This window comes from Equus asinus, chromosome 23, assembly GCF_041296235.1.
Source record: "Equus asinus isolate D_3611 breed Donkey chromosome 23, EquAss-T2T_v2, whole genome shotgun sequence".
In the NCBI taxonomy this organism is placed as follows: Eukaryota; Metazoa; Chordata; class Mammalia; order Perissodactyla; family Equidae; genus Equus; species Equus asinus.
Window position 1 is genome coordinate 40043757 of NC_091812.1, and position 16114 is coordinate 40059870.

General features: G+C 36.2%; 1 protein-coding gene across 17 annotated transcripts in view; it reads left to right on the forward strand.

Moving 5' to 3' along the window:
• Nucleotides 1-16114, forward strand: part of IL33 (interleukin 33) — a 160737-nt gene that overhangs the window by 113494 nt on the left and 31129 nt on the right. For 5 of the 17 annotated variants that reach the window (XM_070495370.1, XM_070495373.1, XM_014860750.3 and 2 more), the window contains one exon: nucleotides 10607-10724. The exons of 3 other annotated variants lie outside the window; for them this stretch is intronic. The gene's annotated coding sequence lies outside the window, so the exon portion shown is untranslated. Of the gene's footprint in view, nucleotides 1-10606; nucleotides 10725-16114 lie in introns of those variants that run through there. 9 more of the 17 variants (XM_070495372.1, XM_070495371.1, XM_070495375.1 and 6 more) reach the window with 5 other exon arrangements.

Consider the following 16114-nt stretch of genomic DNA (forward strand, 5'->3'; position numbering starts at 1 on the left):
ACTCAAAGCAGACTGTTAAAAGTTAGTGATGTGAATTGCAATGCCTATAAATCCACTAAAAATGCAAAAAAGTATAGCTAAAAAGACAGTAGGTAAATTAAAATGGAATTCTAAAATATATTCAAATAATCCAAAAAATGTAGGAAAAAGGAATAAAAACCACAGGAGTCAAAGTGAAACAAATAGTAAAATGGTAGACCTGAATCCAATCATATCAATAATTACATTGTGTTAATAGACTAAAGATTCAAATGAAAAGTCAGAAACTGTCAGAATGGATAAAAAGGAATTCCAAACATATGTTGTTTACTAGAGATGTACTTTAAATATAAAGACACAGATAGCTTGAAAGTAAATGGATGAAAAATATATATCATACAAATAGTGAGAATAACAAGACTGGAGCAGTTCTATTAATATCAAATAAAGTAGACTTTGAGACAAAGACATCATGAGAAAAAAAGGACCTTTCAAAATAATAAAAGGGAGACAAAAGAATAATGTGTGTATGTACCTAATAACAGAGTTTCTAAATGCATGATGTCAAAATTGACAGAATTAACAAGAGAAATAGACAATTTAACTAGTATGGTTATAGATTTTACACTCCTTTCTCAGCAATTGATAAAACAACTAGACAAAAAATTCTGTGAAGACATAAAAGATCTGAACAACGCTATAAGCCACTTGAGCTAACTGATATTTGGAGAACAGTACATCCAGGTGAGAAATGATAGTGACTTGGACCAGGTGAGAGGAGTAAAGTGGTGATAAGTGATCAAATTCTAGATATATTTTAAAAACTGACTTGGGAAAGTTGCTTATCTCAAAACATTGGTTATAAATCAGCAAAGTGAGGATAACTAGTATCAACTTCATTGAATTACTGTAAAATTAAATGAGATAGTACATGCAAGATGCTTAGCATAGTGCATGACTCAGAGTGAGCAAATAGTACACTTAGCAATTTGTCTTACTATTACAATCTGGGGAAATCATCCATTCAGAAAATACTTATTGAGCTTTCCTAGGTGCCAGGGCCTAATTTAGTCACAGAGATATTTGCATATGATGAGGTTCATCTAGCAGCTCACACCTTATAGATGAGACGGAAAGCAAACATTGCACTTCATTGTAATACCAATGGGAGCAGGAATGCCCAGCGCCTGGGACACATGCCCAAGAATGAGACATAAAAACCACCACATTCACTTGTTAAAATGTCTTTCACAGGAACACACCTGTGATTCTCTGCATTTTATTACTCTCACAATTTCATCTTTGAGCCACTATGCAGAGTCAGATTAACCAACAATAGCTTTAAGTCAAGAGAAAATTGGGGATAAGAATAGGTGATACCTGATACTAAATTTCAGTGTTGAACTTTAGACTTTGCTATCCTGATTGTACTCAGGGTATTTGGTTTCTACTGTTTTTTGCTAAAGGAAGATTGACCTTTACGCAGTTCTGATTTCTGTGGAATTAGAGAAGAAAAAGAACCCTAAGAGCTAGAGATTCAAGATGGAGCATTTACAGCAGATATTTGAGGAGCACATTGTTCAAGTCATACCACATTCTGGTCAACAAATATTTTAACAGTGAGGAAAAGAGCCTTTTCAAATTAATTTTTCAAAGAGATTAATCCCAGATGGTCTTATATGGGTTGGAAGAGGAATAGGGAAATTGTATAATATGATCCTGTGAAACTGAGTCAGAAATAAGTATTTCTACCTTCACTGTGTCAACACCTACATCTTTATTACATATCCCATGAGCAAGTGCTGAGCACAGAGGATACAAAGAAAAATGAGGCACCATTAGAGGTTTCCTCCAGGAGGTGGTGTGTCAGTCTGGGAGGATATCCAGTGACCTAGGGATCACGCCACCAGCTCCAACTCAGGCTAGATTCTTGGCCTGCAGAGAGACATGACTGCTGAGGGCAAAATTCTAAAGAAGGGGACCCTGGCCTTTGGGCTAGATGCCTTCTGAGTGTCCCTCAGGCCCACTCTCCCCATCCCACAACCCTGCTCTGTGACCATAGAGGCTGACTTTATGGGCTACCCTACTTGGCTCCATTGCCCTCAGGCTTCTGGTGAGCTTTCACTGAGTCACGCTGCATAGCCAATAGCTGCAAATTGTTACAACAAATATCTATTTCTGTCTCATATTACACAAGGGCTGATCTAAAAATCTATTTCCAAATATAAGGTAATGATTTACCCCTGTATTTTCTTCTAAAATTTCTATAGTTTTAGTCCTTACATTTAGGTCTTTGATCCATTTTGATGTATTTTGCAAATGGTGTGAAGTAGAGGTCCAACTTCATTCTTTTCAATGTGGATATCCAATGTCCCAACACAACTGTCAGAAAGGCCATTCCTTTCCCCATTGAATGGCCTTGGCACCCTTGACAAAAATCATTTGACCATATATGCGAGGGATTATTTCTGGGTTCTCCATTCCTTTGTTCTGCGTATCTGTCTTCATGTCAGTACATTTGGCCGTTTCGATTCCTTTAGCTTTGTAGTAAGTTTTGAAATCAGGAAGTGAGAGTCCTCCAATTTTGTTCTTTTTCAAGATTATTTTAGCTATTCTGGGTCCCTTGCAATTCTATATGAATTTTAGAATGAGTTTATCAAAGTCTTTCTTCTACAAAGAAGAAAGCTAGAATTCTGATGGTGATTATGCTGAATCTATAAACCAACTTGGGGAGTATTGCCATCTTAATATTAAGCCCTTTGATTCATGAACATGGAATGTGTTTCCATTCATTTATATCTTCTTTAATTTCTTTCAACAATCTTTCAGTGTACAATTCTTACATCTCCTAGTCAAATTTGTTCCTAAGTAGTTTATTCTTTCTGATACTACTGGAAATAGAATCGTTTTCTTGATTTTATTTTTTGATTCATTGCTACTGTGTAGACATACAGCTGGTTTCATACAAATTTTAGAATCCTTTATTCTAATTCTTTGAAAAACGCCATTTGAATTTTAGTAGGGATTGCATTGAATCTATAGATTTCTTGGGGTAGTATGGACATTTTAACAATGTTAATTATTCCAATCCATGAACAGGCAATATCTTTCTATTTATTTACTTCTTCTTCAATTTCCTTCTTCAATGTTTTTTAGTTTTCAGTGTAGAGGTCTTTCACCTCCCTGGTTAACTTTATGTCTAGGTGTTTTATTCTTTTTCTTGCAATTGTAAGTGGAATTTCTTTCTATATTTCTCTTTCTGATAGTTCATTGTTAGTGTATAGAAAAGCCACAGATTTATGTACACTGATTTTGTATCATGCAACTTTACTGAATTCATTTATTAGTTCTAACAGTTTTTTGGTGGGGTCTTTAGGGTTTTCTATATATAGTATCACATCTTCTCCACATAGTGAGTTTTACTTCTTCCTTTCCAATTTGGATGTTTTATTTCTTTTTCTTGCCTAATTGCTCTTGCTAGAACTGCCAATAATATGTTGAATAAAAGTGGAAAGAGCAGACATCCTGGATTTGTTCCTGATCTTAGAGGAAAAGCTTCAGCTTTTCACTGTTTAGTATCATGTTAGCTCTGGATTTGTCATATATGGCCTTTATTATGTTGATAGGTTCCCTCGATACCTACTTTGTTGAGAGTTTTTATCATAAATGGATGTTGAATTGTAAGTGCTTTTTCTGCATCTATTGAGATGATCATATGATTTTTATCCCGCATTTTGTTAATCTGGTGTATCATACTGACTGATTTGCAGATGTTGAACCATCCTTGCATCACTGGAATAAATCCCACTTGATCATGGTGTATGATCCTTTTAATGTATTGTTGAATTTGGTTTGCTGATATTTTTTGAGGACTTTTGCATCTAAGTTCATCAGGGATATTGGCCTGTATTTTTCTTTTTTTGTGGTATCCTTGTCTTGTTATGGTATCTGGGTAATGCTGGCCTCATAAAATGAGTTGGAAACTTTTCCTTCTCTTCAATCTTTTGGAAGAATTTGAGAAGGATAGGTATTAAATATTCTTTGAATGTTTGGTATAATTCACCAGTGAAGCCATCTGGTCCTGAACTTTTGTGTACTGGGAGATTTTTTATTACAGATTCAATCTCCTTACTAGTACAGTCACGCATCACTTAATGACAGAGGTATGTTCTCAGTTATGCATCATTAGATGATTTCATTGTGCAAACATTGCAGAGTGTGCTCATAAAAACCTTGATGGTATAGCCTACTACACACCTAGGCTATAATGTACTCATTTTATAGGATCACCGTTGTATGTATGAACTGTTATTGACTGAAACGTCATTACACACCACATGACTGTAATTGGTCTATTCAGATTTTCTGTTTCTTCTTGGTTCAGTCTTAGAAGATGATATGTTTCTAGTAATTTATCCATTTCTTCCACATTATCCAATTTGTTGGTGTATAATTGTTCATGGTAGTCTCTTACGATCTTTTGTATTTCTGTGGTATCAATTGTAATGTCTCCTCTTTCCTTTCCAATTTTATTTATTTGAACCCTCTCTCTTCTTTTCTTGGTTAACCTAGTAAATGGCTTGTCAATTTCTTTTCTCTTTTTGTAGAACCAGCTCTTTGTTTTATCGATCTTTTCTATTGTCTTTTTAGCCTCTAATTCATTTATTTTCACTCTGATCTTTATTATTTCCTTCCTTCTACTAACTTTGGTCTTTGCCTATTCTTCTTCTGCTAGTTTCTTTTAGGTTAAATGTTAGATTGTTTATTTGGGATTTTTCTTATTTCTTGAGGTAGACCTGTGTCACTATGAATTTCCCTCTTATAAGTGTTTTTGCTACATCCCATAAGTTTTGGTATGCCGCATTTTCATTTTTATTCATTTCAAATTATTTTCTAATTTCACTCGTAACTTCTTCTTTGACTTAGTTGCTTAAGAGTATGCCATTTAATTTCTCCATATTTGTGAATTTTCTAATTTTCCTTCTGTTATCGATTTCTTGTTTTATTCCATTGTGCTCAGAGAAGAAACTTTGGATGATTTTAATCTTTTTAAATTCATTGACTTGTGTGGCCTAGTATATGTCTCTCTGGGAGAATACTCCATGTACATTTGAGAAAAACATGCTTATTATGATGCTGTTGGCTGAAGTGTTCTACAGATGTTTGTTTGATCTAGTTGGTTCATAATGTTATTCAAGACCTATATTTCTTTATTGATCTTCTTGTCAATTATTCTATCCATTATTGAAAATGGGATATTGAAGTCTCCAACTATTATTGTTGAATTGTCCATGTCTCCCTTCAGTTCTGTCAGTTTTTACTTCATATATTTTGGGGCTCTTTTGTTTGGTGTGAATATATTTATAATTAGCAATCTTCTTGATGCATTGTTCTTTTAATCAATGTATAATGTCCCTTGTCTCTTGTGACAATTTTTGTCTTAAAGTCTATTTTGTCTGATATTAGCATAGCCACACTAGCTCTCTTTTGGTTGTTATTTTCATGGAATACCTTTTGCCATCCTTTTACTTTCAATCTATTTGTGTCTTTGGATCTAAAGTGAGTCTCTTGTAGACAGCATATAGTTGGATCATGTTTTTTATCCATTTTGCCAATCTCTGCCTTTGTATTGGAAAATTTAATCAATTTACATAAAGTAACTACTCAGAAGGAAGGACTTAACTTCTGCCATTTTGCTATTTGTTTTCCATATGTCTTGTATCTTTTTTTCTTCATTTCCTCTATTGCTGCACTCTTTTTTTGATTAACCGATTTTTTCTAGTGTACCATTTTGATTCTCCTCTTATCTCTTTTTCTGTATATTTTTGTTTTCTTCTTAGTGGTTTCCCTGGGGATTACAATAAAATCTCAACTTTGTAATAATCAAATTTGAAGGAATGCCAACTTATTTTCAATGGTATGCAAAAACTCTTCTTTACTGTTCATCAGCGAGAAGTGAAATTGTAGGATCTTCTCAGCCTATTCTGAACCTGTGTCCAGCTTTGGGTCTGAGTGTTTCCTCCTTGAGTCTCCAGTATACTTGGGTATTTTTTAAAGCCGTTATTCTCCCATGTATCTCCTTTCTCACCCTTTTCCTTCCCAGGCTTTTTGATCTGTTTATTGCTTATTCTGACTGTTTTATCACTGGCCCAAGCTGCTGCAGCCAATACTTTTCCCTTTAAATGCTTTGGAAAACACTGCCTGGGAAGCCACCACAGCCCTGGGAATGCTTCAAATAAGATAAAACAAAAGCAAGTACTTGCACCAGTCCTTTAGGGAACCCCAGACAGGTCAAAACACACAACTGCAATTCTTTGAGAATAAGGTCCATCTTGCTTCCTCTGGTACTAGCATCTACAGTAGTGTTGGAGGCTGCTGAAACGGGCAGTTAGCCATTGATGATTAAGTAGCCAGGAGCTAATTTTTTTTTCCTTTTTGCAGTTACTGATTAAGGCTTTAAGCTGTTTGCCCACCCATTGTTAATTGTGCTGTTTAGGCAATATGTTATCTGACTCCCAGTAGGTTCCTATAGGTAACATCTCCCTGGAGACTGTGTCACCATGGTAATGGGTGTTTGAGCTGTTTTTCAGGAATTAGAATCCCTTGTCCACTTCAGGCCAGTTGAGACCACAAACCCATCAACTGGGCCCATGCAGATGTCTGATAAGTGAACTTTTGATGTCAAGAGGCTAAAAACTCCACCTTCAGATCATGTTAACACAATAATACGCATTTTGAACGTGCTTCCTATGAAGAGGCATGAAGTCTGACTACGCTTGCGCAGATCATCAATTGCTTCACCTCTCCTCAGCTCCAATCATCTGTCTCCACATTTCAGACCACCTTGTCCCCCATGTCATAAATATCCCTGAGTCCCCATTTTTGGTGAGGCAAATTTGAGATTCATTCTCCTGTTTCCTCACTTGGCTGCTTTGTGATTAAACCCTCTCTCTGCTTCAATCTCATTGTCTTGGTGTTTGGCTTTCCAGGCAACAGGTAAAACCCAACCTGGTTTGGTAACACTGCCATCTTCATGGCTGCCACTGATCTTGGGGATGAAGGACGGCAAATGGGCAATTTAAAATTCCACAGCACTCTCTTATTGTAATGCATCAGTTTCTTTCTTCATTAAGCTTTCCACAGTTATTCTAAATTTTTACTAGATTGCAGGGTCATGTTAAGTTGGATTCTATGAGATTTTTCCAGCTTAGTTGCTTTTGTGGAGGGATTCTCTACACTGCCATATTCAGTGACATCAATTGAAATAGTTCTGCATCTTACTTTATGGACAAGAATATGTTTAATTTGGTAATGTTCTATGTGTGCTTGAAAAGAGTATGTATTCTCCACTCTTAGATGAGGTGCAATTTATGTATCCATTTGATGTTTTTTCTGCTTAATAATAATTGCTAAGATATATGTATTCAATGTCTCACTAGAATGATAGATATGTGTATTTCTCCCTGTAATTCTGTTCATTTTTTTTAATGTACTTTAGATTAGGTTAATAGGTATTTGTTAGTTTAGATGTATTTTTTCCCAGTGAATTGAATGTTTTGTCATTATTCAGTCAACTTCTTTATCTTCAGGTATACTTTTTACCTTAAAGCATAACATGAATGAAGCAATGTCACCTTTCTATTGATTTGGATTTGCCAGCATATATTTTTCTACCCTTTAATTTCAATTTATAGATTTTGCATATGTCTCTTAAAAACAGTATATAAATGGATCTTGTCTTTTCAAGTGTAGTAATTAGTTCTTTGACTAGGGCATTTAATTCATGGAGTGAAATTATTGATAAATTTGGGTTAAATCTACTATATTTTGTCTTTTCTCTCTGTCTTGTCTTTCCTATGTTTTACTCTCCCTTAACATTACAAGATATTATTTTCATCATTTATAGTGAATATTTGTTTAGCATTACCTCTACATTCATAATACTCTTTGCTCTTTAATCTCACCTGAATTTCAGACCTACCATTTGGGATCAACTTCCTTTGCCTGACGTATATCCTTTACAATTTCAGTTTTTAAAAATCTGTTGGTAGCAAACCCTCAGTTTTAGCTTTCTTTCTCTTTTAGGAACAAAATAACATCACCAGATCTAGTATGTATCTGTGAGTCTGCAAAATTTCAGACAGTCATCTGTATACTTTGAATCTGCCCTGAAAGCAGGCAATCGGTAGGGCAGATTTGGTATTTGAGAAGAAACAGGGAAGGAGGAAGAACTATAAAAAAGCCATAAAACCTGGAGTAACCATATTTCAGGGTTCACCTAATTATTAATAACATTCTTTTCATTTTCAAAAGTTTTATAGTTTGGATAATAAATTCTATGGCCACTTGAAGAAAGCCCAACTGGCCGGCAATCCTCCTGGCTTCTAGAGCCAGGCTTTCATTTGTATTCAACTCAGACAGTCAGAGATTTTACTTCCAATGTAATTCAGTAGTTTGTGGCAGTCCAATGTTGCTACTGAAAATATCCAAGAGAAGGTTTAAAGGCAGGAGAAAGCTGCTGAAGCAATCAGGATGAGGAGCCAAGATTCCAAGGAGAGATTAGTTGACAGTTACAGCTGCCTTTCCTCTACTGGTATTTGCCATTTCTGTGTGTTCTGTAGGAGGCAGGGAATTTGGGTTTTGTCTGGGCAGAAGGCTGCTGTTAGGACACAGAGAAATCAGCAAAGCCTTTGGTTGTTTTGTGGGGCTGAAGAGACAAAATTAGAGGCTCAAAGAGCCAAGAACTCAGTGAAAAGAGAGGGCTGGAGAACTAAGCCTGACATGCGAAGAGTTTCTTTTTTTCAAAACACTTGCCAAATTATGCAGTTGCCTGAGGGAGAGGCAAAAACAAAAAAAGAAAAAAGTTGGAAAGCTTCTTAAAAGCAGAGCCAAAGTTCTGGCAGTTTTGTTTGTTTGTTTGTTGTGTGTTTCTGGTTTTTTTGCAGTCTTACTCTACTGAGGAGGCAAAAATTATAGTGTATGACTGCTAGGGAAAAATTTCATAATTTTAAAAATGGATTAATTCAAAAGAAGCAAGAAAAGAAAGAAAATGAGGCATAAACCAGGGAGACAAAATAGAGAAAAATAAAGCAAGATAGAAATAAATGCTAATATGTCAGTATTTACAATAAATGTAAATAGGAAATATTCCAGTTCAAAGACAAATGATAGTCAAACTGGTTAAAAACAAAACAAAAACCAACTATATACTGCTTATAAGAGATACTTCTTAAATAAATAAATAGATAAAGAGGGAAATTTTGTAATAATGAAGAGTTCAGTATACATTAGAAGGCCACACTATCTATCCCTTGTAATCTCAGTACTTGCAAGAATTCTCAGGGTAGAGTATGCTGACATTCCCTTGATTGTTACTTGTCACCTTTCCCTCCAATTTACTGCACACAGCTCAATTCCTAATCAGCATTGGTCATCTCAGCCTCCTGCCTGCTTGCCTTCCTTCTTAACCGCTTTATCACAAGAGTGGACATAGCCCTTTTCCTTCCTTTTCCACAAACACAACACTATGGCTTGTAGCAGATATTGCTCAGGCTTAGGGGTGAAGAAAGGACATTACTACATAGAACAGGAAACAGCTTTAAACTGGATAACTGTTTCTCAGTCCCTCAATAGTTTTTTCCAAAAGGGACGCTATCACAGTTGTACCTTTCCCAAGTTCTGGTCAGTCATCTCTTGCCATCTCAGTTCCTTTTCCCTTGAATTCCAGAACCCTAACCAGTATGCCAAGAAGAAAACTAAAAGATTCCTGTTATTTATTTTTCAGAACAGTGTTTCTGCCCCTTTATTTCAAGTTCACCCTTCTAAACTTGCAGATTGGACAGTGGTGGGGACTTGCTAGGCCTGTGTGTATGTAGCAAATAGTCCCATCACAACATCCTATAAGTACTACAGCCATCTTCCTTCTGATGTATGGTCTGAGGATGCAGAAACAGCCAAGTTGGCATATTACATATGCCAAAAGAGAGAAAGAAAGAGAGCATGTAGAAGCAAAATTTCTCATGAGGTGAAGAAGAGCTGGGATCTACAGCGTAGGATTTGCTTTTACAACAAAAAGTGATATCTTCTGTAAGATTTGTGGGCTATATGGAAGGAGAGATGAACAATGGGGAGCAGAGAGGCAGGTCAGTTATGTTGTGATGCATGGAGTATCTGAGAGCTTTTATTTGCAAATAAGCTGCGCATAACTGATATACAATAGGGGGTGACCCTATATATAAAGAAGTTTGGAAGAATAAATTGACTTCTCAGTGAAGGTTGTAAATGAAGAAGCCAGTGGCCCAAAGTGAAAATATAAATGGCAAAAGAATTTCAATATAATTAGCACTAAAGTTGAAATTGTGAAGTTCAACTCTGAAGGGAGCCAAGTTGTAATGTGTGGGGGCAGAGGAAGGGTTGTGAGTGGAAGATGGGGTAGGGGTTACATTTGAGATGATTCTGATGTGAGTTGGAAGTAAAAAAACACAGAACATAAAATCCATAATTGCTGGATTCATTTTGGTATGGAGACAGGGAGAAGGCAGAAAGCAGTGAAACTTAGATGTTGACAGAATTGTATTGTTGGCTTTTTACATGAGTTTAAAAATCTGCCGGAATCTCACCCACTCAGATCTCCCTTCTCCAGCAGTTTGGTTCTCTGCCAAACTTTGGGTAATAAATAGAGTCTGCAAGTTCTCTGAACACACAGCTGCAGCTGGTCAGGGGAGAGATCAAAACGAGATCACAAGGTAAGGATGAAACGAATATTCTGATAGATTTTTTTGGTCAGGTTTTGTAAAGTAAGATGTTGGGAACCAAGGAGAACTGTTTTTTATTTCTATAACATAAATGACTAGGCTGATTTGTTATTATTATTGCCAATAGCAGTAAAAGTTGATGATAATAGTTGCTACTAACTTATAACTCCATTTTGATTTCTTTCAGGTGATTTGGAAAATTATTAATAAATTGCTAAAATAGATTGTAATAGTCTTTATAGTAAATATTCTCCTCCCTCATCACAAAATTTCATAAAGCAAGTTGGTAATTCTTCTTCATACATCTAATGCTCATTGAAGACAACCTACTCATGATTGTTAACAAGTGGTTTTCAAGAAAAGGGAACAAACAGAAGGATGGAGAGGTACCATCCCCTGAGAATCATGTGTTCAAAAATCTGTGAAAAATAAGGAACTGACATCCTAAATGGGTCAATTCAAAAGCTCATTAGCTTTGCTGCTATTCTTCATTTGGAGATTTTCCTTTAAAGACTGTTTTGTTCTCTTTATTTCTTGCTGTCTGCCTTGTGGTGATATTTTCTCCTTGCACTTTTCTCTGTGTTATCTTTCCTCTTTTAATTTCATCCCTGAAAAGGCACAGCTCTGTGTTCAGAAAACTTTGGAATTCTCCGTTTTCCAAAGTTGGGGGTGCTGGAGCTGAATCACACAAATCAGTAGTGTCCTTCAATAGTTAAGAATTCTCAGCACAGGCATCACTCTCTGCAGCTCAGATCTCACATTTTCTCCACTCTTTTCTGAAAGGATGCTGGATTTCCTACCAATCCTTGACTAGCGGTTGCATAATTCATTTTCTCAGTCATGTATTGACCTAGATATTTTTCTCTTTCCCATCACTGCTTAACTTACAATATCTACAGCCAGAGTGTACCTCTTTCCCTTTTCCATTTATAGAGAGGGAGAAGTTCTGAGGGGAAATTTCACTTAGGGATTGAAATAGGACTGGAAGTAAGAGAAGAGATTGAGAAATGGGAGCTGCCACCCTGGCTAGGGTCTGTAGAGGATTAAAGACACAGAGCTTGCAACTGACTTCAGGGAATGTGCCTGAGTCTCAGTTGTAGAAGTTCTGCTCCACAGAAGAATTAAATTATTATGGGGAAATACTGCAGCAGGTAAGAGTCGGGGGGCCACGACATTAAGGGAAGAAAAAAATAAACACCAAGGAATATTTATGCCGGTATATCTGACAGCATGATGTCTTTTTTTGAGATTGTGTGCAGAATTAAATCATTACAGGGAAGTACTGCAGAGGGGGCAGCATTGGGGAAGAAAATATATACATCAGAGAATATTTATGCCAGTAAATCTGATAGCATGAGGTCTTTTCCAGAGATTTGAGTGTGATTGTACCAAAATCAGTGTATCTTTCATTCAACAAATTAAAATTTTGGCCAACACAGTGGGAATCAAGAGTGACAGTCAGAATTCTTCTTTATATTTCACTTTGCAGCAGGGACATTTAGAAATATTCAGACCAAAAATAATCTCCTTGAATAGCAGAAAAAAACTTTAATTAGGTCAAATAAATGATGCTTTATTCAAGGACTTCAGGAAATCATGGTAGATCTCTTCACAGTTTCCCTCTGGGTTCTCTGGTGCTGACATCTGTCTGCAAAAGGAACATTTCAAGGGACACAGCTTTAGAGGGCAGGCAGAGTCCATTGTTGAGGTGCTCATAGAGGAGGAAGGAGTTTGGGGCCCTTCCTCTCTCACTTGCTGCCCTTGTTACTGTTGGTAGATCATGCTATAGCTGTGAAGCTTTTTGTTGTTAAATGAGTGCAATATAGCGTAATAGTAAAAAACACAGATTTTTTGAGTCAGACAGGCCTCAAATCCATCATCTGTCATTGACTAGTTGTGTGATTTTGGATCTTACTTAATGTTCCTGAGCCTAAATCTTTTTCCTATGGTGTAAAATGTAAAAAAAAGAACAAACAAAACAGTAACAACAACAAAACAGTCTACACTAGAGAGGTGTTGTGATGCTTATGAAGGTAAACCAAGTCAGAAGCTGTCATTAAAGGTGACATCAATCCCTGAACATACACGCGATGTGAGATATTTTTCCCACATTATCCCATTTAATCCTCACAACATCTCTGGAAGATAAATATTCTCTTCTTCATTTATAAAATTAAGCAGGTGAAATTTGAAAAGATTGCACTAAGCCAAGATGACACAATCAGTAAATTTCAGACCAGAGATTAAAACCCAGAGTCAACTCCCATGAAGGAAAAAGAACCAAGAAAGGAGATCGATTCCAAATGACTTCGTTTAGTACATGGCCAATCATCTTTGTGAAACCATTTTCTCTTCAAAGTTTCCATCATTTTCAAACATAAAATTATTGTTGGGATGACAATAAAACCTTGCACCTATTTTCTCAGGACTACAGTCTTTGCCATTTGAGAGAAATGGTCCCTGCCGGCCATCACTCTTATGTAACTTTCTTTTGCTATTCCTGGAACCAAGAGGAGTCCACCCACAAACTTGGCTGGGTGCTTTGCTTTTAATCAGAGCATGTCTATATCTAAGTCCTTGTCACTAAGAACACCACATAAATTGGATGATCGTCACAATTTTCCCTAGCAAAACTAGCACTGAGATCTTTTGCAATTGTATGACTGTTTTGTTCATTATTTCTGTTGGAGTTCCTAGCAGAGATTCAAATCTCAACTACTCCAACCTCTTAGCCTCCTGGCTCTATCAGTGGCAGTTGTTTAAGAAACGCTATTTAAATGTTATAAGCCAATGTGACTTCAAGAAAATAATTTTTTTTTAAATCTAGATATCTGTTTACAACATGATATCTATAGTCAACAGCAATGTATTGTGCACTTAGTTTTAAGAGTGGATCTCATGTTAAGTATTCTCACTACAATAAAATAAAATAATCAGAAAAGCAAAAAAAAGAAGAAATGCTATTTAAGCAGTTTATCTTTTCTTTTGTAAGAGGAGATTATATTCCTTTTCCCTCGAGTTCTTTCATTTGGGGGCTTATTACACCTAAACATTAATTTTCCTCTAACTTGAATTTATTGGTTCCAAAATTTTTCCTTCCCAAGGTTTAGTTTTCCCCTTATCTTGCATACATATATTATGTACTGCCCACATTCGTTAACAATCCTGTTTAGACAATACTTTATCAGTACCTAGCATAATTTCTTCATATTGGTAAATTAGTAGTAGTAAGTTTCCTTGAATAATATTTCTTTCTAATTTTTTATAAAGGTTTTAGCCACAGACATTAGGGCCAGTACTCATTCTAAAGTGGCTCTCTTTAGCTTCTGTTTTTTTCCTTCATTATGACTTGTATAAGATCCATATTACCTGAATGAATATGCATATTTTTTCTTCACTGACTTACTCAAGAGCCATATGGTTTGTGAAGTCATAATCATAATTGTCACTATGTGGTGGTCATTTAATAGAATAAATTGAATGTTACTAACTCAAAGGAGTATAAGCTGTTCTACTAAGACAGTTTGGAAGGTCCCATTCCTGGGACATTATATGCAATGCTTACATCTGGCTCTCCCATGATTATTACCTTTCATTATGTCAAGTGGAAGGATTTCTCCTCAGTACTGTGAGGTCCGTGAGATCAGACTCAGCGTTTAAAAGCATTAAAGTCATCTGCATTGTGATGTGCCAGTTGGGAAAAAATATTGCTTATAAATCCTTGTGTTTCTTAATTCATAAAAGTATAAAAATTATATAAAAGTCCATTATTTTGTCAGCATCCAATTTTTCTTGTCCAGTTTTTGTGGCACATATTCCTAAAAGAACTCTGGGTTTAGACACATTGGCTCTTTCTACTATCTAGGCAGAACCATGCAGGCTCTAATAACTTCTAAGGTTATGGTTCATTACTAGGTCCAGATAACTTCTCTACCTATTATATGCAAGGTCTGTTGGCAAAGGAAGGGACAACTGTTATATTCTTTCACTCTGCATCATTGGGTACACTAAGGAACAGGTCATAGCTATCCAGAGGAGGAAAATGTTTAAGTCTTATCTTGGAGAAGACGAAAGGTATTTAGTAGTCTTTCCGCTTTACTAGTTTTCACCTCAAACCCAGTGACCAGGTAACCAAGCTGAGCCTGCTTAGACTCCCATGTAAAGATGATAAAGTCAGCGATTTGGGGAAGAGCTGGAGCAGCCCACGGAGCAGGCAGAGTGGGAGAAAAAGTCTTGTCACACCACAGTGGACAAGTTTCCAGACCTTTGAGGTGATTTCTTGATCATTGCCCAAGGCATTTAAACTTTTTTAACTATTTAAACTATTTAAACTTTTACGGGAATTACATATCCAGGGTGTGGATTGTGGCTTGATTTATTCAGGTCAATGGCCAGGAACTCTCACATCTGTGAGTGGAAAGCTTCCATACTCTTACTTCTTAAATGTCTTCTAATAATCAAATTTAATATCATCTAATACACAATGACATGTGTTACTGGGTGGCCATTTGGTTGTGAAAGAAAGTCTCATGGTCTACCCAGGGGTGATGTTCAAAACATTTAACAGCTTATGGTATGGCATGAGCAGAGATAAAAGAGAAAGAAACCAGCCACATGGAGCATTCCAGCTGAATACCAGCATTGGGAGGGACTCTCCTTCTGGCTCTGGACCATATCAGCTAATTTGGGAATATCGTGGCATTGAAGGTGTTGTGAAATAGCTAAAGCTTTACAGAACTTTTAACAACCTGGCCAGTGTTTCTGCCACAATTTGATAGGCATATCCCAAACATAAAAAAAAAAAAAATCCTGTAAAAGTTATGCTAGCATTAAGTGTAGTCTTTGTACAAGGAAAAACTTTCACATATTTTGAGAATATATTTATAACTAACTTCTGAAAAAAGGTAATCCAAAATAATATTTTGATCAGGAAACAGTTTTTAGTGCTTTTCTTTTTTTCCCTTTTGTTAAGGAAGATTCACCCTGAGCTAACATCTGTGTCAATCTTCCTCTAATTTGTCTTTGGGTCACCACCACAGCATGTCTGATGAGTGGTGTAGGTCCGTGCCTGGGATCCAAACCCATGAACCAGGGTCACCAAAGTAGAAAGCATTGAACTTAGCTACTACGCCATGGGGCCAGCCCTTGCTTTTCTTTTCTGAGCATCATTATGGACTTGTTATTTTTGTTGATACTGTTATAACTAAGTCATTTTCAGATTTAACTTGTTTTGATTAGTTATAATTTTTTACTTTTTGAGTCAAATTGTCACAGTTCAGCACATAGAAGCCCCTTTATGCTGGTTCACTTGCTCTTTTTTTTTTATCCACCTCAGCACTTTGAAAAATGCATCACTGTTTTCAGGCAAGAAGTTATTCAGG